This window comes from Vipera berus (assembly GCF_964194415.1).
Source record: "Vipera berus genome assembly, chromosome: 8".
NCBI lineage: Eukaryota > Metazoa > Chordata > Lepidosauria > Squamata > Viperidae > Vipera > Vipera berus.
In genome coordinates this window covers 8,752,536-8,766,843 of record NC_138211.1, presented here as the reverse complement: position 1 = coordinate 8,766,843, position 14,308 = coordinate 8,752,536, and the positions used below count along the sequence as shown (strand labels likewise).

At 39.6% G+C, this 14,308-nt stretch overlaps 1 protein-coding gene across 1 annotated transcript in view; it reads right to left on the bottom strand.

Moving 5' to 3' along the window:
- The window catches only part of KIRREL3 (kirre like nephrin family adhesion molecule 3), a gene marked incomplete at its 3' end in the record, with an annotated part of 598,284 nt that overhangs the window by 166,210 nt on the left and 417,766 nt on the right, over nt 1-14,308 (bottom strand). The gene's annotated exons all lie outside the window — the stretch shown is intronic.

Here is a 14,308-nt window from a genome sequence, read left to right as displayed (position 1 = left end):
TGGGAAATGGAAGGATTTGTATCTTTCTGAGAGTCGTTGAAACAAGTATATGAAAATCCACCATGTTATAAAGGATATCACTGTCCTAAGGGTTATACATCAGTGAACTTATTCCTTGGTTGGTTTAAAAAAAATAGAGGAGCTGGATCAATGCATCAGTTCTGAGTTCTGCGTGGGCAGGGAAGCGGAATCGAAAGTATAAAGGCTATTTTTGTGGTTGTTCTAACTGAATTGCAAAAAATGTAACTTTTTAATTGGCCATTTCCAAGGAGACTGCACTCAAGAGCACATTGGGCTATCAAAACATTCTGTATCACACAGTCTCATGTCTATACATGGAAAATTTCTCTTTCTACTTTTCCCCTTTTCCGTCAACGCTTCTCTCTCTTTTTTCTTACTTCCCTCCCACCCTTTCCTCCAAGATCTTGCAAGAAGCAAAACTCTTTCAGCTTTTGTGCATCTGCCAATCATGGCTGAGCTGCTTGGGCTAATTATTTTTATTCTTAGTAAGTTGGATGAAATTAAGCTCTCTCTGTGTCTATTCTCTCATTTTTCTCCCTCTCTCTTCCTCCAATATGGATTAGCAATTTCTATAAGTTACAGCTGCATGTCGGGAGGTTTCCTCCGACTTTTGAGATGCCATGTTTGTTGGCAAAAAAAAAAAGTTTTCTGGTGCAGCCTGGTTGCTAAGTCACATCCTGATCATAATCCCATCCTAAGTATTTCAGGCCATTTTATGCCTGCTTTTATTTCTGCTTTCTGCTTTCACACCAAGCAACCTCAAACCAACAAGGGCTCCTACAAAGGCGAGAGTGTCAAACTATTACAACCGATCTATAGATATTCGCCACTACTGCAAATCTCCATATTTGATCTCAGGAGTTAAAAAACAAACTCACTACTTCACAAATAAGTGACATTGAAAGCAGGTGCAGTAAAGCATGATAATCTTCAAAATACACTAAAGTCAAATTGCAGAATTAAAACAGACTGCTCATTTCAGTTTGCTATGATCATCTGTGCTCTACCTGGGTTGTAAAAATTCAAGCCATCATTCCATAATAGCAAACAGTTAGTTTTATGAATCTCTTTATTCCTACCTAATGGGCAGAAGCTTGCAGCCAACCTATGTCAATCCTAGATAAGGTGTCATTCACCTGTATATACTTGGCAGACCCTAACAACAAGACTGTGATGACATATAAATTCTAGTTGTTGTTTTTTCCCTTATTCCTTTCCCATCTGCAAGACTGTACCAGTGAAATACTAACTTCAAGCTAAGTCAAATCTGCCACCTCCAAACTTTTGTGAGTGATCCTCAGACCTCTTCCAATAAATTTAATTTGCCAGCTGTCAGAGGTGGAAAACTATGTGAAACTAGGGCTCAGCAAGATTCAGAATCAAAGATAGTTTGATACAGCCTGACTTCAGCTTCTTATACCAATTGCATTTTTCAACAGGATTTCATAGCTGCCCTCTGCTGCCTCAATTCAATCTCAGAAAACGGCACCTTTGGTTTAAGTTTTTGCAGATGTGCGCTATATATTTTTCCTATGTGCTCTGATGCACCTTCTCCTTTAAACCCAAAGTTCTGCAGTCTTATTAAATAAATGAGTTCTAATAAATTAACTGTATTAATGGAGCTTAAATCAATTGAGTTGATCATCCAGCCCATCCCACTTTTTAAAGATGCTGTTCTCAGCATTATCATTCAAAGGCTAAGACCCGTCTTTTGTCCATCTTTTCGGTCTTGAGCAATTTTTTCATATTGTTTATTCTGCACCAAGAACAGAAACAATGTCACATGTATGAAGAAACCGTATATAATGCATACAATTGTATTTCACAGAGAACATGTGACTGGAGAGAAACATTTACCTTCTTCTCTGATCATTTCATCCCATGATACTAAAGGATTTGGAATAATCAAGTATAGGCCATACAGCATTGCATGTTCAATTTTGGAAAAGTTCTTTGGAAGGCATGAGCTGACAATAATCTGCAACTCCTTAAAGCAGCTGCATTTTTTCCTGGTTGCAGAATTTACTTCTGCAGTTGCAATGAAATAACAGAAAAAGAGGCTCTTGTTTTAAGGAGGTTAAAGGTTTTTTGGGGGACGGAATCCAAAGTAACCACAGTCCAATTAAAATGTTTGTTTCCTCCAATTATTATTAACAAATCACATTTGTTAGATATAATATTGGAAAATGTAATGTTGGTTGGTTTCAAGCCACTTAGCTTAAGTCCATGAAAGTCTTGAACATCTAAGTTGAGTGGATATTTGGGAATTGCAGTCCACATAACTGGGCAATATTAAATAAGGATAGGCAGGATTAGATGAACTTTTGAACTGGTCAAGCAGGATTTCACTTGTTTTACATTCCTTTAAAAAGAACGTATTCTGTCAGTATGAAGACTACTGGGAATTACCTGGTGAGAAAGAACTGCAGAAACACCAAAATAATGTTGAAATAAATTTTTGGAGCAAATTGAACTTTCTGTGATACTAGTTTAAAGGTGTTTTATTTTTTAATAAAAAGCAGGTGAATCAATTCTAATTAGGTAATGCCAACTGAGGACAGAACGTCAAAAAAGAGCAAAAATTTTGGATCTTGGGAAATCTAATTCATGAATTAGAGAAATCTGTAACAATTTGTGGATAGATCTCTATGGAAAAGCACACATTTATTTGCATGTATCAGGGATGCACATATGAACATAAATCTAGGTTCTTTCATCTTTAACTATCTGTATCTCCTTTAAAAAAATCCTTGAAACAATTCACTCTATTGTAGCAACCTTGAACTGATTTCCTCAAAGTCTTGTCTTCATTGAGATTTTGGATTATTATCTAAATCAGAGACAGGGAACATTTGGTCCTCCAGATGTGGTTGAATTCAACGTTTCTTATATCAGCTGGGGATGTTGGGAATTGTAGTTCCATAAAAGAGGGTCACAAGTATGCTACCCTTCTTCTAAATTGCTCATTTTCTCTCAGCTTTTATTGCAAGCTGGCATCAGAGGCAGCATTCACTCTGCCACTTAGTTTTCACATTTCCCATAGCCTGTCAAGACATCTTAGGTAGGAGCACACACACACCCCTCCCTATCTCACACCATGAAAGCTGTTTGTTAAGAGGTAAAACTGACACAGAAATACTATTCTTTGGACAACTCATTTTGTCTTTCAAGTGCAGCTTATTAGAAACTCATGGTGGCAGTTCACAAACTGCGCGGCTCTCTAAGCAGCAGTGTCTTCTTTCTTTGAATTGTGCTGTATCAAACACCTGTACTCAGAATGGTGTGAGCTGCCTTTGATTGCAAGATAGCGTGATTTGTCTTTGAAGGGGTCACCATCTCAATAATTGGCTCATAATTATTTCTCCCTCCATTCAAGGCTTGGATTAATCAATGATTCTATTCAGATCCACTTGTGAATGGAGAAAAAGCTTGACCCCACCCATCTCCTTTGGAGACTTCATGTTTTCATCCTTTTTGGGCAGCCCACAGTCCCACAGCCTGTCCGCCACGGAAGCAGCAGGAGGCTGTTGAATTCATCCTGGGTGCCTAGTTCTACAACAATGGCAACAAGAGACACAGTAATAAGCTGCTTTGTTGACCTCTAGAGTTCTTCTCCACATACAGTCTCTCAGAAGAATATGGGGCAGTGTATCTACAGGAAATAATTAAGGCTGACAACGCATCGCAGAGAGAGGCTGGTGATTTCACAGAGAACAAGCTGTTGAGAACAAGCAAGAGTCCTGCCAGTGAAAGAGCCAATAACAATGTGTTAAGCAAATTCATGCTTTCCCCCGTTTTCTTAAGAAAAACAAGGCAGGAAGACCTCTGACTAGGCCATTTTTTTTATCTGTTCCATTAACTCTTCTCTGCACAAATTGTTTGCAGACAAATGAAAAGCTGCTAGTGCTAGACAGTGCAATGACTTCCAAGAAGCCACATTTCATTTTCACTGAGATGGAAAGCTGCTGCTTCTTCTTCTTCTTCTTCTTCTTCTTCTTCTTCTTCTTCTTCTTCTTCTTCTTCTTCTTCTTCTTCTTCTTCTTCTTCTTCTTCTTCTTCTTCTTCTTCTTCTTCTTCTTCTCCTTCTCCTTCTCCTCCTCCTCCTCCTCCTCCTCCTCCTCCTCCTCCTCCTCCTCCTCCTCCTCCTCCTCCTCCTCCTCCTCTTCTTCTTCTTCTTCTTCTTCTTCTTCTTCTTCTTCTTCTTCTTCTTCTTCTTCTTCTTCTTCTTCTTCTTCTTCTTCTTCTTCTTCTTCTTCTTCTTCTTCTTCTTCTTCTTCCTTCAGATTCTACATGGTTTAATGTCTCCAAATACATATCCAGGCAATTTTAAGAAGAGCGCATGATGGCTGAATACGTAACTTCCAGCTGCTACTAAACAGTTGCTGGCCCTGCACCAGAACATCTCCCCTATGCATGCAGAGCTGTGTTTTCAAAATTATATTCCTCTACACTGCGAAGAAAATTGTTTTTAAGAACCTTCCCTGAAGTTTGGAATCAGTTGCTGATGTAATGAGGGGAGGTTAATGCACTATTTTTTTTTCTAAACAGTTTACAGGCCAAGATGCTGGCAAGTAGATCAAATAGGCAAGTGGAATAACAAATGTGACAGATAACAGATATCTGGGCAGATAATCTTTTAAGTACAAACTGAAATCAAATGCAGATTGAAAGTGTTGACACATTTCTCCCTTGTCTTTTAATATTCAATACTGCAAAGTCAATGCTCTTGGAAATTTCCTTGAGACGATGCACCTTATAATTTCCTAGCCCATCTAATTTGGTGAAGAATGAACAAGAAGAATGGTAGGCTGCTTCAAGGCCAACATCTTTGCCTCCCATTTCCATAATTTAATTAATGTGGAGAGGTTATATCAGAGAATAAGAGTAATAGCTAAGGGAACAAAGAAGCATTTTGTTTTCTAGAATCTCAATCGCAGCCCCATGTTAAATGTTCTAGACACTTCAATTTTGAGGAAACTTACTAATTTGCCTGATAGAAAACGTGAGCTGAGAAATGCTGCCTCAAGAGTAGCTGCCACCTGCATGATTGGTAGCATTAATATCTGCCATCCTCTTTTAATAATTAACCTCTCTTGTAGAACAGAACTGTGAGTTACTAATCAGGCACTACGTGTGCTTCACAATAGGCATCTTAATAGGGTATTCCAAACTGTATGAATACTCCAATGAGACCAGGCCTGTAAAGAATGACCCATCTTCCTTTGCTGGATCAACAGAACCAGTGTTTCTGTTTCTTAAATCTTAAATCTTACTTTCGATCCATTTTCCCCAGTGCAACTACTGTTCATAGTAACCTATGCCATAAACAGCTCAAGTGGGAACCTAAGAAATAAGAAATCCAGGGCCGTACACTATTTGTAAGATTGAGATCAGCCTTGTGAATTCAGTTAGGCAGAAACATTCCAGGTGAACTAAATCTACTTTATTGTAAGGTTACAATAACACAGACATGTCAAACTCACGACGTCACATGACATTGCGCAATGTATCGGGACAGTTTTGCCATTGCCGGCAATGGGGTGGGTGCGGCTTCCATGTGACGTGTCCGGCCTGCGGGCTGGCAATTTGACACCTCTGCATTAACAGAATCTTGCAAGTTGGAAAGTACATTTCTCCCTTGTCCCCTTTACAGCTCAACAAACTAGGGAGGGGTCCCTTCTGAGACGTTTGCCAGCCTACATTCCTTATGCTAAGCTGCCCCTTATCCAATTATTCCTCTTGCTCTTTCCCCATTGCCCAAGATCATTCCTGCAGACCAATACATCCAGCCATTACTGCCTGCCTAGTCATGACCTCAGAAAATATTGTATGGTACCTTTCTAGCAAAAAATGGGTCCCACCTCCCTTTGTCAATGGATACCTTATCCTAGCAGGGATAAATCATTATAATCTTAACTAGAACCCATTCTTGTTCAATGTTGGGGAACAAGATGCTAATTATTCTACCTTTTCTCCTAAAAGGTATAAAAGGAATAAAACAATGCTTCTCAGAACCATGGAAACCTTACTGTTCATATCAACAGACGGGAACATCCTGGGAGGAAGGACCAGAACTGTATAACCTTCACACCTTCATCAGAAATCCAGAACAGATTTGGGCATATGGAACATGAAGACCCATGGCATTGTTCCAAGGTCAATGAAATTTTGCATTTTGCATAAGGATGGGAAAGCCAGAAGTCCAATCCCCTCTGGGCATTTATTGCTGACAGAACAAGGATTTCAACTCTGGCTTTAGATCTGGTGAAGTTGATAGGCCAAAACATCCCTGAGCTTTTTATCCTTTCTGATTTAAGGCAAACTTTTACTGGCGCCAAACAAGACAAAACTAACGCCCTTTTTTACAACCCTATAATCCCTTAATTCGAGGTAGAGTTGGAGCGACTGGATGGAGCTGAGCATTTACTGCCCTTCCTGATGCCTAAGCGGAGTTCACAGCAGATATTTTTGCTTTGTGCCATTGGAGAGAGAAACATCTGTCACTACCAAGGATTGAACTCTCAACCTTCCAAGTGGGAGGCAAACGTCTTCACCACTAGGCCACCATGCCGGTGGCTGCTCAAACCCAAGACAAAATTGACATGGAGCAAAAGTATCCTCTCCTATCTCTCATAGGAGCAGATTCACAGAGTAGTCTGTGTGTGAGCTTCAGTTTACAGAACACTTAACACCAACATTTTGTATGTGACTAGTGAGAGAGAAAATCAGGAAGAGAAGAAGAGGCAATCATGGAGAATATATGTAGGTCAGGATCATATTGTTGGTCTCTGAGCCAGCTTTCTTTTTTGCAGACGGTTAATAAAACATCTGCAAAAGAAAAGCCCACTCAGAGAATAGCAAGGATCCAACTGTTGGGATAATTTTAGATAATTCAATTTACAAAATTCTGTTATAGACAGCATTCTTTTCTTGGTGTCAGAAGGAACAGTGAAACTATGGGTATTAATCTAATCATGCTGGGGGTGGGGAATGTTCACTCTTAATTATTTGGAGGGATCAGAGACAGATATCTGCATGTCAGGTATGAAACAGCTAAGGGAAATGATTGCTATCAGATTTAATTGGTAATTATGACCCATGTCTCAGAAATTGTAATTTAGGTGACTATTTCCATCATTGTTCTAATAAATATCTTTGTGCTATTGGAAGGAATACTCTGGCCTGAACACATAACTATATTACTTTTTCATCATTCTCAGTCACTAACCAAAGTGGTCAATAAAGTATATTTCCTTAATAAATTCACTTTTGTACCCATTTCTTCTTGGGCCATGCTATCGAATGTGTTATGCACCATGCTCAGTTTACCCATTTTCGTATGAATTCTTTGTTCCATTGCTTCATAAAAAGTGAAAAAAGAGGATTTTGGCATACAACTGCTTACTTAGAGGTGGGAAAGATGGGTGTGTGCAAATGCTCTGCAAATCAGCTAGGTCGTCTCTGATAAATAGGGCCAGATAGTTCTCAGAGGAGTATAAATTTAAAACCTGAGCATTCATCTTGTTAGGAACTTCTGAGCAAGCTTGCTGTCTCAATTAGTATTATGCCCACCCGCACTGTTGCTTCTTACTCCCCAGGCAAAGCTGCCTAAGCAGAAACAACAGCACACATCCGGCTCAAGGCCCTTTCCAAGCAAAGTAATTCAATTAAGCCTAGTTCACAGCAAATGCTAAAAAAAGGGAAAAAGAAACACATCCCTCTTGAGAATAATTTTCTGCTATGGATTTTTGTAAGACTAGTAGCCGTAGAATCATTTCCTACCATTCCTGCTGCCTCTTCAGTCAATAAATAAGGTGGAAATAACGGATTTGAGAGGAAACAGAATGCAGTCAAAAGGTAAATTGTGGTCTTTAATGGCCCTGAGAGACTGTCACTAACTTTGAAATGTTTTCTTGTTTGAGATTCTTTCTTCCCAGCTCCATTCTTTCCAGATCCTCAGTCTGCATCCCTGGAAGATATAACTTTCAAAACAATTTTCCCTCTAGTTGTAGCTCTTTGTCAGAGAAATTAAACAAACAGCTGCATTAGTGTAATATCATCAAGATTCCTCAGTCACTCTGTTGTAATTATTTATTATTGCTGCCTGTGCCAAGGAACCTGTTAAATAAGACGCATCTGAGATGGGATTTGCAAATGGTCCTTCTGCAGCTTTGCATTTATAAATACACACAGAGAGATAATAAATGATGGGACAGTATAGGAAATAATATCCTCAGCATTTTATAAGCTTCTTTCTTCTTAATTCTCTCTCTCTCTCTCTTTTATTTTTTTTGCAAAGTTGCCATCTGAACTCTAGATGAGGTTTCCATGTGGATAAGAATGAAAGGTTTTTAGCTTGCCTAGAAGATAAATGGTTTTTTCCAGTTGGGTATAATGAGAGAGAATATGATAGAAAATATGATGATAATGGATCTTCTTGTGAGTTTCTTTGCCATACCAGATCGGCTACCTCATTAACTTAAAGTTTGATATGTGCACGAAAGTATTTGTGTGGATGTGGGTGTGTACAATTGTATTTACATACACACAGTCACACTCAGACCTATCACACACACATACGCACAAATGTTATGCCGCGGATGAATTCTTCCAGTGCTTGTCTTTCCCAATCGAATCGAATCCAAATGTTGAATGAATAAGTTACTTCTCTCCTCTTATAATCAGTAATGTGCTATGTCTGTCCATATTTTATTATATTTTATGTCAGGTGGAAGTTAGTTACATTATTTGCATAGTATTTCCCAAAAGACATTTATCTTTTTCACCTAGAATCCAAGTGAGAATATTTTCAACTCTATATATAGAAATATTTCATTTCTAATCACTGCAGTAACGTTGGTAGGGTTATATAAGGCCAATTCCAGACCCACTTTTGTCTAGTGGTGAAGGCACCAGGCAAGAAACCAGGAGAGTGTGAATTCTGGTCCTGCCACAGGAATGAAAGCTGGTTGAGGGACTTTTGGATCAATGATCAGGAGACGTTGAGTTCTAGTCCTGCCTTAGCCATGAAAACCTGCTGGGTGATTTTGTGCCAATCCAGAACTGGTGAGTTCTGGTCCTGCCTTAATCATGAAAGCTGGTTGGTTGACATTGGGCCAATCACTCTCAACCCATGATGTTGGGCTCGGACAACAAGCTGGTTGGTCAATTCCTGTCACAACCACGACATTTGGTTAATCTGAAAAAAGCAGTCCCTGCATTATAAGAATTTTTTAAAAAGTGAACTATTCCAATATTCAGTAGTCACATTCTCTTCTTACTTTCATGAAGTATCAGTGAGCAAAAAGGTCGGAAACTTCCAGTGGTCCTAAATCTTTGCCATCACGATAGCTCACTCTCCTGGTGAGATATGAAAACACAATCAGTCATCCTGGAAGCAAATTATATGAGAGGGGGCAACATAATAAACTCTTCTTTTATGACAAACCATGAAGTCCTGACTGTCCATTTTCTGCTATGCTTATTGGGTGGATGTTTGGTAAAGCACTTCCAGAAGATAGCTGGTGAAAACTGGGAACTATCAAACATCTTCTCAAAGTAGAAGGTGGGTAGAAATAAGAAGACTTACAAAGTTTCTGGAAGAAACCTTCATCCTTCCAAACGGTGAGTTCACCTTGTTCACCAGAGAAGGCATGAACTAAAATACTATCTAACTGTCAGCTATTTGGTTTGGGTCTTGACCAAATTAACTTCTTAGCTTCAGGTATTTGGGGAGTGGGGGTGAGAAAAAAAAGATAAGCTGTCCAGCCAAATAACCACAAAGAATTAAGTAATTGAAGAATTAATGCAGGAGTTTCATCGAATGGATAACCTCTACCCAAAAAAGTGTTGTACATGAGTAGCCTCTCTTAAAAGATCAAATGATGTTTTTTTATTTATTTATTTTTTATTTTAATTCCATTTATATCCCGCCCTTCTCTGAAGACTCAGGGCGGCTTACAAGCTTAGCAGTAGCCTTCATTCTATGTATATGCCTGCTTATTAGGGCTTTCACACACACCCCCAAGCGGCATTATTACAAAGTCAGCTTAATTGCCCCCAACAATCTGGGTCCTCATTTTACCCCCACCCCCGCTGCCAATCCTCAACAGAATTGCTCACAACAATGAAAACCTTGCTTGGTGTCTTGCTCAGCTGTGGCTTGGGGGGCACTTTTTTCAGTGCCATTGTAACTTCAAACAGTCATTAAGTGAACTGTTGTAAGTTGAGGACTACCTGTACTTCATCACTCTTTTCCTCTTTTTTTTTGGTCATCAAGTTTTTGACACCTTGCTGGGCAACTGGTGGTACTCAAATGTTGCCATATCCTAAAAGTGTTACAATGGGTGAAAAGGTTGAAAAGCCCTGTCTTAAGCTATTGGTAAATCAAATCCTCTAGTTAGTAAGAAAAAAAAACTTTCTGTCCTGATCTCACTTGTGATAAATTCCCAGGAAAGATAATAAGATATGTGAACAGCGTTCTAGGCACTGCACACTCCTGGTCTCAAAGCCTGTTTGGTTTAGAGCTTCAGAAGACCCTTCTCTAAATGAAATGGAAGAGAAATGCTGCTATCTGGTAGTGCTCGATTGGATGGAATAGTCCATGCTGGTATAAAACAACTTCTTACATCCCTTTCATATTTTGCAGCTCCCTCCAAAAATGGTTGCTGCAGTAACTACAGTCGAATCATTGCCAAGCTCTTGTGTGTCTTCAGCTGCCAACGCTCCTGACATCCCCACATATGGAGGAGCCTGCCTGTGTACAAACATTTATCAACACCTTGATTGATGTGTGAAAATGTAAAGGGTGTAAGGCTGGCTTACTATACTGGGGAGTGGTGAGGGAGGAAGGGTGCTATCTGGTTGATTATTTCTTTCCTTCTATTAAAAATTAAGCGTGCATCAGCATCAATTCTGTAGGAATCAGGCACGGCCTTGCGGCAGAGGGGAATGAATGAAAGAAATAACTGAAACAGTGTTTCTCCACCTGGCGTCTTTAAGGTGCACGGAAAAAGTTCAGAGAAGAGCAACTAAAATGATCCAAGGCCTGGAGACTAAAACATATGAAGAACGGACTTGGGTTTGGCTAGTTTAAAGAAAAGAAGAAATAGGGGAGACATAATAGCAGTGTTCCACTATTGGAGGGGCTGCCACAAAGAAGAGGAGGGGGTCAAACTATTCTCCAAAGTACCAGAAGGCAGGACAAGAAAAAATGATTGGAAACTGATCAAAGAGAGAAGCAACCTGGAATTAAGGAGAAAGTTTTTGACAGTGAGGACAATTAACCAGTGGAACAACTTGCGTCCAGAAATCGTGGGTGCTCCATCACTGGAGGTTTTCAAGAAGAGACTGGAGAGTCACTTGTCTGAGATAGTATAGGTTCTCCTGCTTGAGCAGGGGGCTGGACTAGAAGACCTCCAGGGTCCCTTCCAGCTCTATTCTATTCTATTCTATTCTATTCTATTCTATTCTATTCTATTCTATTCTATTCTATTCTATTCTATTCTATTCTATTCTATTCTATTCTATTCTATTCTATTCTATTCTATTCTATTCTATTCTATTCTGTAATTCTATTCTATTCTATTCTATTCTATTCTATTCTATTCTATTCTATTCTATTCTATTCTATTCTATTCTATTCTATTCTATTCTATTCTATTCTATTCTCTATCCTTATTCTATTCTATTCTATTCTATTCTATTCTATTCTATTCTATTCTATTCTATTCTATTCTATTCTATTCTATTCTATTCTATTCTATTCTATTCTATTCTATTCTATTCTATTCTATTCTATTCTATTCTATTCTATTCTATTCCCAGAATTCCACAGCCAGTGCAGACTGGGGAATTCTAGGAATGGAAGTCCATGCATCTTAAAGTTGAGAAGTAATGAAATGGAAGATTCGGAGAATGAAAGTCGAAGGGATTGGAAAAAAAGATTCTGTTTTGGTTCAAGGGATGCAGGAATCCGAGGCCTCATATGGCTGTAGATGAGTATGGTGAGTGAATGAATTTTCCGCTCCAATAAAGACCTAGTTATGCTTCCAAATAATATAAATATAAATATTCAACAAGTAAAAAAAGAACTTCACACACGTCAGATGCATGTTCTTCAGACTCTTAGTTTGACAGTATTTCTATTCTTTGCAATAGAAAAATAAAGTCTGTTCCTTCCCCTTACCCATCCTGTAGAGTAGATGAAGGGAAGGATTTTGGCATAATGAAAACTAATGAATGTCTGTGGAGATTCCCAGTCATCCAGGTCATAGTTGTCCCAAAGGGGCTTTTACAAAAGGCAACTGGACTTCCGTTGTTTTTCCTTGAAGATGTTTTGCTTCTCATCCAAGAAGCTTCTTCAGTTCACAACAGAAGAAGCTTCTTGGGTGAGAAGCAAAAACGTCTTCAACAAAAAATTTAAAAAAGTCCAGTTGCCTTTTGAAAAACCACCTTTGTGAAAACCAGTGACTTTTTAAATTCTCAAAATATTTATTCCATCCATCCATCCATCCATCCATCCATCCATCCATCCATCCATCCATCCATCTCAGAGACAAAACCAAAGATGTTAGCATGATCTGTGAATGTAGACACCAAGAGAACAAATGAAATGGAGTCTCCAGGACTCACTATAGAAAAAAATTATACTATACTATATATATATACTATAGGAAAAAATGCTAGAAAAAAATTCTCTTTTTTTTGAAATGTGTGATAAATGCTGAACTATTCCCAAGTTTATGTACTTATTTTAGAATAGCCTTTCTCTGATGGGCTGGAATTTAATTCCCCCAAACTCCAAGCTAACTTAAAGGGCATCAGATAGAGAAAAGCTGCGTTACAGTCAGGGAAGTGATACAGTTGAGGATTTCAGCTCAGTGGCAAAATAACACTTTGAGTGCAGAAAGGTTGTAAGGCATTTTTTTTCCTGTGCATTTTGAACTAAAAGGTTAGCAGCTTGATGAGTTTCCAATAAATCTGTTGCTTCTCATCCTAAGTACACCATCTATAGCCATGCACAGATTCGGCGGCTTGTCAAGACTTTCTGCCTAAGTACAGGTAGTGCTTAATTTATAATGGGTCACTTAGCAGCCATTCTAAATGACAACAAATGTCTCCCATGCTACTTGTAACTAGGATTGAAAGCTCCAATGGCTGCCCATCTTCCTGAAGTCATATGATCACCCTTTGGATCCTGGGCAATTGGCTGGCCTTTACAGCCCCTTGCAGCATGACTGCAATTGACTGAGGTTCACTTAATGACCCACAGTGTTTACTTAACAATCACTATGTTTGCTTAATGACTGGTGCAGAAAAAGGGTGTAAAATTGGGCACTGTCATCTGGTGACCTACTTAATGACTGGCACAACTTATAGCTGTAGTTCCAGGCTCAATTACAGTTGTAAATTGAGGACTACCTGGAGATGGGTAGATGTGCATGCTGTATTTCCATTGGCGCTGTCTTTGGTGGGGGAGAGAGCTTCAATCCCTGGGAATAAGTGCTTCTCATTGTGAGGTTCTTGGATCTGAGAGGGGTTTCTTTCCCGCAGGCCAACAGCCAGATCCCAAGACCTTTGTGAATTCTTGTGCTCAATAGGTTTCACCCTCACAGTCAGTGTTGAACACATTACTCTCAAAATTTGGGCCATATCACTCTATCCAGGGTCTAGGACAACTCGCTGAGGCCATCTTGCCGTGGCCAACTCACCCTGGTGAACTCACAGTGCTCAGCTTGCTACAGTCAACTCTCCATGGCCAACTTGCCATGAGACAACGCCCCATGAGACAACTCCCCGTGGCCAACTTGCCGTGAGACAACTCCCCATGAGACAACTCCCCATGAGACAACTCCCCGTGGCCAACTTGCCGTGAGACAACTCCCCGTGGCCAACTTGCCATGAGACAACTCCCCATGAGACAACTCCCCGTGGCCAACTTGCCGTGAGACAACTCCCCATGAGACAACTCCCCGTGGCCAACTTGCCGTGAGACAACTCCCCATGAGACAACTCCCCGTGGCCAACTTGCCGTGAGACAACTCCCCATGAGACAACTCCCTGCGGCCAACTTGCCGTGGGACAACTTGCCACAGGCCAGGAGTTACACTAATATCAAAGAAATGATTGAACAGAATCATTAAAGAAAGGGTGCAAAAGGAAGGCCCAAATGAAATGTGAATGACAAAATTATTTAAAATGATTTTAAATAATTAAATTGAATTATTGAATTGTGCCTTGTTCAGTTCTCTCATGGCCAGTTATCCTGTGAGTTGGCCACAGGCAG